The sequence below is a fragment of the Penaeus vannamei genome, chromosome 15 (genome assembly GCF_042767895.1).
Source record: "Penaeus vannamei isolate JL-2024 chromosome 15, ASM4276789v1, whole genome shotgun sequence".
Lineage (NCBI taxonomy): Eukaryota > Metazoa > Arthropoda > Malacostraca > Decapoda > Penaeidae > Penaeus > Penaeus vannamei.
This window is the reverse complement of record NC_091563.1, coordinates 15,529,171-15,536,670: the sequence shown is the minus strand read 5'-3', so window position 1 is coordinate 15,536,670 and position 7,500 is coordinate 15,529,171. Positions and strand designations below refer to the sequence as shown.

The 7,500-nt window shown below is 45.9% G+C and overlaps 1 protein-coding gene across 1 annotated transcript in view; it reads right to left on the bottom strand.

Moving 5' to 3' along the window:
• LOC113813001 (extracellular serine/threonine protein CG31145) overlaps nucleotides 1–7,500 on the bottom strand; it is a 24,922-nt gene that overhangs the window by 9,760 nt on the left and 7,662 nt on the right. The window lies entirely within an intron of this gene.

Sequence of the window (7,500 nt, the reverse complement as noted above, 5' to 3'; positions counted from 1 at the left end):
GCGCCGCTGCCTTTCTTTGCCGCTGCTCCGCTCTCGATGATGGCGGAAGGAGGGTATTTTTGGGCTCGCGTCTTCGGGCCAACTTGGGGAAGATTGTGGTTTCGGGAACGAGTAAAAAATGGAGGGGAAGAAAGAAGAGGGGATATTTTGTTTGTCTTTTTAATACGGGGTGAGGGAGATTGCGATATTGAGGAGTTAAAAGGGAGGGAAAAGAAAGAGAAGGGAGAAAATATGAAATAAATGCAGTTATAGAGGACCGTTCGTATCTGCGAACACATCTTACAAAAAAAGACAGAAAACAGTCGAGAATAAGATAAAAAAAAAAACTAAACCCAAAACTGATTCCATCGAACAGAAAGAGAGAAAAATACAAGCATATTTTCATTTCCCGCCCGAAGACGCGCTGTTGCCATAATCCCTCCCCGAGGATCCTCATTTCTTTTTCCCGAACTCGAACTCAGTCCTTCCCCGCCCGCCGAAAAGGGCTGGGCGTCTCCACTAGAGAAGTCATATTAGGACTCCTCGGCCTGGAGTGTTGGCCGTCCTGGCGGCTGTTACAAGTTGTAATTAAAGACTTGAGAGTTCTGGTCAACACTCGGTAGCCACTGGGAAAACCTGCAAGAAGTTTTCAATTGCTCCTTCTCTCCCCTCTGTTCTTTCTCCGTTCCTTGTCCCTCTCGCTTCACGTTTCCCCGTTCCTTCTCATCATTACTCATTTCCTCCTTCCAACCATGTTTCTCTTTAATGAATGGAGGTCGGGCAAAGCCGAGCACAGGGGGGGGGGGGGTGTCAACGGCCTCCCTGCATGCACGGGTCGCCGGGACGCGATTTTACCAACTCTATATCAAAAGAGTGAAGAAATGCCAGGTGTCGCTAGCCGTTTATTCAAGTGGTTTATCTACACATGAATTCAATAAATTCGAGCTGTATGTTAATCTAAATTTTGTTACTGTAATGCATATAAACCCTACAACGAAGAAAGTACACATTATTAAGGAAAAACGATGGAATTATAATGATGACCACTATTTGTTTACATTTCGCATTCATATCCATACCAAAATGATACGATTAAAGTTCTTTGCATTGTAATCAAAGTTGGGAGCCTATATATCCTTCTCTTATTTTTTCAATACATCTTTATATTTCCTACTTATCATCTTCGTAATTCCCATTCTCAGACACATATGGTTATCTTGGCATGGCAGAACACTGATAATATTTACTATTCCCTCAAATTCATAGTAGGGAACTCACAAAAGCAACTCCGTGTCCATACTGTTATCCTACAATCATCATCTGAGACTGGAGACATTTTTGAAACCAAAGAATGAGAGCCATGTTTTTTATATAATGAATAAATGTCATGGGGTAGTTTTAGTGATCTGGTCCTACATCAGGCTTTGACCATTAGTATGCCAACCAGATACACCATTCGCTTCTTCAAGGCAAGGCAAGGACGATGGGTAAGCTTAGTTACACTATGCGAACTTAATAAAATATTAGCTTGAGATATCTCTGGTAGGCCTATATATCCTTATAGCATGCAATCCTACAGCTTAAATTCACCATTCAGGTGATACTATGGAAAGATATTTATACTATGAGTTATATAATTCTACATTCAGGTAATACAATGGAAATTTTTTTATACTATGAGTTATATCAGTTTTAGTTATGGTTATAATGAGGAAGTAAATATAAATTATAAATTCTTTATCTACAAATCTAAGTTAACATATATGACCACAACACGTAACAAAGTGGTCGGGAATAAAACTTTATCTTTCTTCGTATTTGCATTTACCTCTTTCCTGAATGTTTTTTTTTTATGTATTATAATTGCATCTACATAAAACGTATACTTTTCAGACTGAGTTTATATGGTTATGATATACGTGAAAAAAAAGTTTTAATATTCGGCTAGCGACACTTGACATCTATGCACTCTTTTGGGCTAAGGAGTCCACTTTGCAAGTTTCTCGTCAGTGTAATCCTCGCCTTCATGTGCATAAAAAATAGACAAGGAGACAGTGGGAGACATGTAGATGGAAAAAAATAGACACTAAATTGATGGATAGAAACAGATACATAAAGATAGCCTAACAGTCAAAGTGGTAGATAGGAACAGATAAATCAATAGACACATAAATTGACAGATTAACACAGACAGAGAGACAAACAGGTAGGCAGACATACAGATAGGCAGATGGACAGCGAGGTATAGAGAGAAATGCTTAACTCTTAATCACCTATCCAAACAGAATCAAAATTCCCTTCGTATACATATATATCTACCAATGAAACGGGTGGCAGCTTTCCCCATTGTGCACTAATTGTGTAATTCAAAAGCTAAAAGAGCCGTTTCGTTTCAATTTTCAGCCTCGGAAACCGTATGTAAGCTTCGAAATGAGCTGAAAGTAATAGACAACATAAAACATTCACCAGATTTCCCCCACTGGAGAGGCCGACGCCTGTGGCCGGACGCTGGTACAGCCTTGGGGAATAAGGAACGGCTGTGGGGAAAAAAGACCGACTGTGGGGAAAAAAACAAGCACAGCCTGGTAAATCAAGGCCATCTGTGAGGGGGGGGGAGGGAATGTACAGCTTGAGAAATGAAGACCGTTTGTGGGGAAAATGGAGTACAGCCTAGGAATTAAGACCGTCTGTCGGGAGTAAAACAAGTGCAGTCTGGCAAATAAAGGACACTTGTGAAACATAGAACATCTCTAGGAAAAAAAAAGAAAATATTACCCCCCCCAAAAAAAAAAGTCTGGGGAAAAAAACAATTACATCCAGTAAAAAAAAAATAAAAATAAAAAATAAAAAAAAAACAATAATGGAAATAAAAAACGTTTCTGTGGCAAAACTACAAGTACAACCCCCCAAAATAAACCGTCTCAAGAGGTTAAAGAAATAACTGTATCTTTATCATTTCCTGCCAAGTAGATCTGATCCCACCTAAGAGGCTTTCACATTTTAGAAAGACTTAACCCGGCGTTTCCATCAACTAAATTTATATTTTCCCCTCGACTAGGCAACCTTTCTCCAAACCGCCAAACACCTCATCTTTAATCATCAATTATCGCCGAATCTCCATCGTCTAAAAGGGGGTGGAGGGGGGTAGGAAAAAAAAGATCGATGAAGCCTCAAGATGATAAACTTGATAAACTAAATGGAAAGTTTAAAAGCAGAGAGCGGGAATGTCGCCTTCTATCACTTGCCAATCACTCAGATTCATCTCACAAGAAAGACGGCGATGGCCCCCTCCCCTTCCCCTCTCCCTGTCTCCTCCCTACCACTCCTCCTCCGAGCCCTCCCTTCTCCCTCTTCCCCTCCTCCCTCTACCCCTCTCTCCCCTACCCGTTCCCTCCCTTTCTCCCTCTCCCCCTCCTACCCGTCCCCTCCCCTCCTCCCTCCCTTTCCCTCCAATCCTAGGACCTGGCGAGTCTCCAAGAAACACCGCGTTTTCCTTCGTTCTTATTATCATCCTCGTCTTCCGCGCCCGGCCGATGCGCGAGGGAAGGTGCGGCGGAGGGAGGGAGGAAGGAGGAAGGAGGGAGGGAGGAAGGAGGAAGGGAGGGAGTAAGGGAGGGAAGGCGAGGCGGAGACGGGACGGTTGGAAGGAGGCCATGCACTCGTAGGTGGGGGGGAAGGACAGGGATACTTAAGTATGTATACAAGCCCATTTACGTGCACATAGCCAAAATATATATGAATGAATAAATTACTATAACTATAAATCTCTCTCTCTCTCTCTCTCTCTCTCTCTCTCTCTCTCTCTCTCTCTCTCTCTCTCTCTCTCTCTATATATATATATATATATATATATATATATATATATATATATATATATACATACACCGTGTGTGCGCGTGTGTGTGTGTGTTAAGAGTGTGTCAGCATGCCCTGATAATTACATAAATGTGCAAGTGCCGCCCCCCTCGGCGGCGGCGATCCACTCCCGCACACAATAGCTCCCCTTCCTGCCATATGTATGCTGACCCGCCGCCGAGGCTCTCCAGCACAAAAGGCTCCCCAGACACGGTCCGCTAAAACCATACGCTAATTATTTGTCTAGTCTCGGGTTCTCAGACACCTACACAGAGGAGGGGACGGCCAGGGCGATGCTTTGAGGGTGAAAGGGCAGCGGAGAAGGAAGAAAGAGAAAGAAGGGGGAGGGAATGGGGGAAGAGAAGCGAGGGAGAGGGGCGAAGGGGAGAGGTTATGGCGACAAGACTTGGCAGACGGCACCGCGTGGCGACAGCCCCCGCGATGCCAGGCCCGGCCAGCGACCGCCTCTGGAGCCCCGTCGCCACAGTACATGGGAAGACGCGCCGCCGGCAGGGTGAGCCTCCCACCCTGCTCCTTCCCTTCGCGCCAGGCAAGGGCTGTTCCTTCGCCCCTAGAGTTAGGGGGCTTCCGGCAATGCGCCGCCAGCAGGCATCGCAAACTATGCAGGAATCGCGGCCGTCGAAAGATAGTCCTTGATGCACGACGGGAGTCAGCGGGAAGTTCGCGGTTGTGAAATATCCTAACTATTTTTTTCCTTTTTTGATGACTCATGAAACTTTCATCGAAGGCGGCTATGAATCTCCCGACCCCCGAGACAGACCGCAAATATCCCTTTATTTATTATCCGAACCGCGCTATGACCCCTGGACCTGGACCGGCAGCCCCTGCCGATGTATTTATCATCCCGCCCCACATCTGCCATTTTAGCTTCCCGTCCCTATCTTGATGAACAGCGTCCAGCCGGCCCTCCGGCGTCAAGCCCCGCCGTCCCTTGTGGTCCCCGCTCGCCCTATCAGCCCGCATCTACGCCCGTACGGACCTCCTTCCGCAGGGCGCCCTGGACAATTGCTGACCATGAGAGGAGCTAACTCTTGCCGGGACAAGTGTAATCGTTCATTTCTAAATCTTTCGGAGGCTTGACTTGCCAAAGAATACCGATATTTCATACAACTTTGCACATAACGCGGAACTCGGGCGGTTTAGCAGGTCGGCGGAACAGATGTCTCCCTCGGAAAAAGTCATTCCTGCATATACACTGACGAATATATTTTGCAATGAAAATGTTGCACGGGGCGCTTTTGGCGTCGAGTGCTGTTGCTGCCGGGAGTGTTTTCTGCAACCCTTCGCTCCCGTGTTTGATTTAACACTGATTTAATTGAGTTTTCAGCTGCGTCCATTTGGGCCGAATCTACTGTTTCTCCTCTCGGCTTTCCCTTTTGTCCCTAAACTTCCATTTTCCTTGGATTACACGGAATCACCAACCCCGCCAAGTGAGAGTCACCGAATCTTCCGAGAGAAGAGTGAGTCACTTCTGCCTCAAACATGGACTTGCCGACGACCCCGGAAAGCCACAGAGCAATATGGAAGCCCCGGTGACGCAGGTTTCCCGGTCCTTTTTTGGAAAATGAACACGGCGCGAAGAAAAAGGTGACACGTACTGACATTCGTGTATGGTTGAATGGGCGCAGTCACAAGGGGGTTGGACGGACACGCACACGTTCCTCATCTATAAAGAATGTCCCATAAATTCTCGTCTTGGCTTCTCTCCAAACTCCAATTTTACCTGATGGAGACAAACGGCCTTGATCCGTTCTTTGTTATTCGGAATAGGGGGCGGGTTGGAAAAGGGGCGTGTCAAGAAAGGGGAGGGGCTGGAAGGGGGGGAGGGGTAGGGGACTAGTCTTGTTTCCCCGGTAAGTCTAAAAGGAGTGACACTTGCGCAAGGCTTCTGTGGCAACAAAGGCTTTCTGGGGATACTTACCGACCTGGCAAATCGCATTGCAGGACTTCGAAGTGTCCGATTCTCTTCTGATTGGCAATATGGCAGAGGAAAATCTCCTACTTTCTCGCGTGAAGATATTTCTAGCACACTTGAAAGACCGAAAAGCCCTGTTTCTTGTATCTTCTTGCGTAATGGACATGTTGGAGCAATAGCTCGATACTTTAAAATCCCATCGTGGGAATTATTTTGCAGAACTTTTATGGCAGGGAAGAGAACACCCTTTTTATATAATAGTCAATCGTTACAACAAGGGTGGTGATTCGGTCGTTAACTCAACCCCTCGGAATTAAGGATAATTAAGGATAAAGTGGACAAGTGCGCAAAGGAAAGCGCTTCTTCAAGGAACTGCCATTTCTGGATCCACAGAGAAAGTAATTTGCGCGAGTAATGTATTCGTAATACATACGCCAGGCTAAAATTCTTGAAAAATGAGTCGAAATTAGTAAATAAAATACAAAAAGTAGCAATAAGACTATGACTACGAAGATAAACACACGAATTCCGCTTCGCAATCTGGTCGACCTTTGTGTAAAATCCCGCCACTAGATGTCTCTGAAAAGCGCTGTTGTCAGTGCCTCCATAAAATGTCGCCGGGATTGGCATTTCGCGTCCTGCTAATGTCATTAGAACGTCCTGCTAAAATTTTAATACTGTCAATGCGCCTCCAATAATCGTTCCCGCGTAAAACCAGCTGCGCGACCCGGGCTCTGCAACGCCACTCGCAACAGCCCCGTAAAAACTATTTCATTCACTCAAAGGAAAGAAAGAAAGGAAAAGAACGAGCAGGAAAAAAAGCAGAATTCAGAAATCAATTCGAAGGATCCAAACGACCTTGCGAACCTCATTTCTAATTCCCCCCACGCAGCAAAACAAACCCCCTAACCTAATAACACGCGCCTCGATGTTGCTGAAGTAGCCAATCGTAACGAAGGGAAAACAGATTTGAAAAAAGAGCGACTTTGGGAAACAAGTGAGTCGAGTAATGGCGCGCTGACAGCTAATTGGCCGAGGAGCTGGAAAAACCAAAGCTCGTAAGCCAATCACGTGCAAAGGCATGATCTCGTTGACCAATCAACGAAAAGACAATAACCTCGAAAACTAAACGACTCAACGCGTCCCATTAAAAAAATAATAAAAAATCACTAACTGGCACACATTTCTCCGCCAAGGGCCACAAGCATTTTCAATCTGTGCTTACGCTGGCGCCCTGGTCGACGGCCGGCGATATCTTGCAGTTAAACTGATTTAAAACATAATGGAAAACCAGGGTCGTCGATATGGAAATTCTAATTTTATTCAATGCATATAATTCTCGTAATCCGCGCCGGTAAATGGGAAACACTCGCCGGGATACACAAGTAAACGTGTGGCTGGTATTGCATTGTTTCAGTGCTATGTAAAACGCATTAAAAAGAGAGATCGAGAGGGGTGGGAGAGAGAGAGAAGGGGAGGGAGAGAGAAGGGGAGGGAGGGACGGAGGGAGGGAAGGAGAGTGAGGGGGGGATGCAGGGAGGGAGAAAAAGGGGAGGGAGGGATGGATGGAAGGAAAGAGGGAGGAGGAAGGGATGGAAGGAAAGCGGGAGGAGGGAGGGATGGAAGGAAAGAGAGAGGAGAGAGGAGGAAGGGATGGAAGGAAAGATGGAGGAGGGAGGGAGGAGAAGAGGTTGCTATGGAAAATGAGAGAGAGAGAGAGAGAGAGAGAG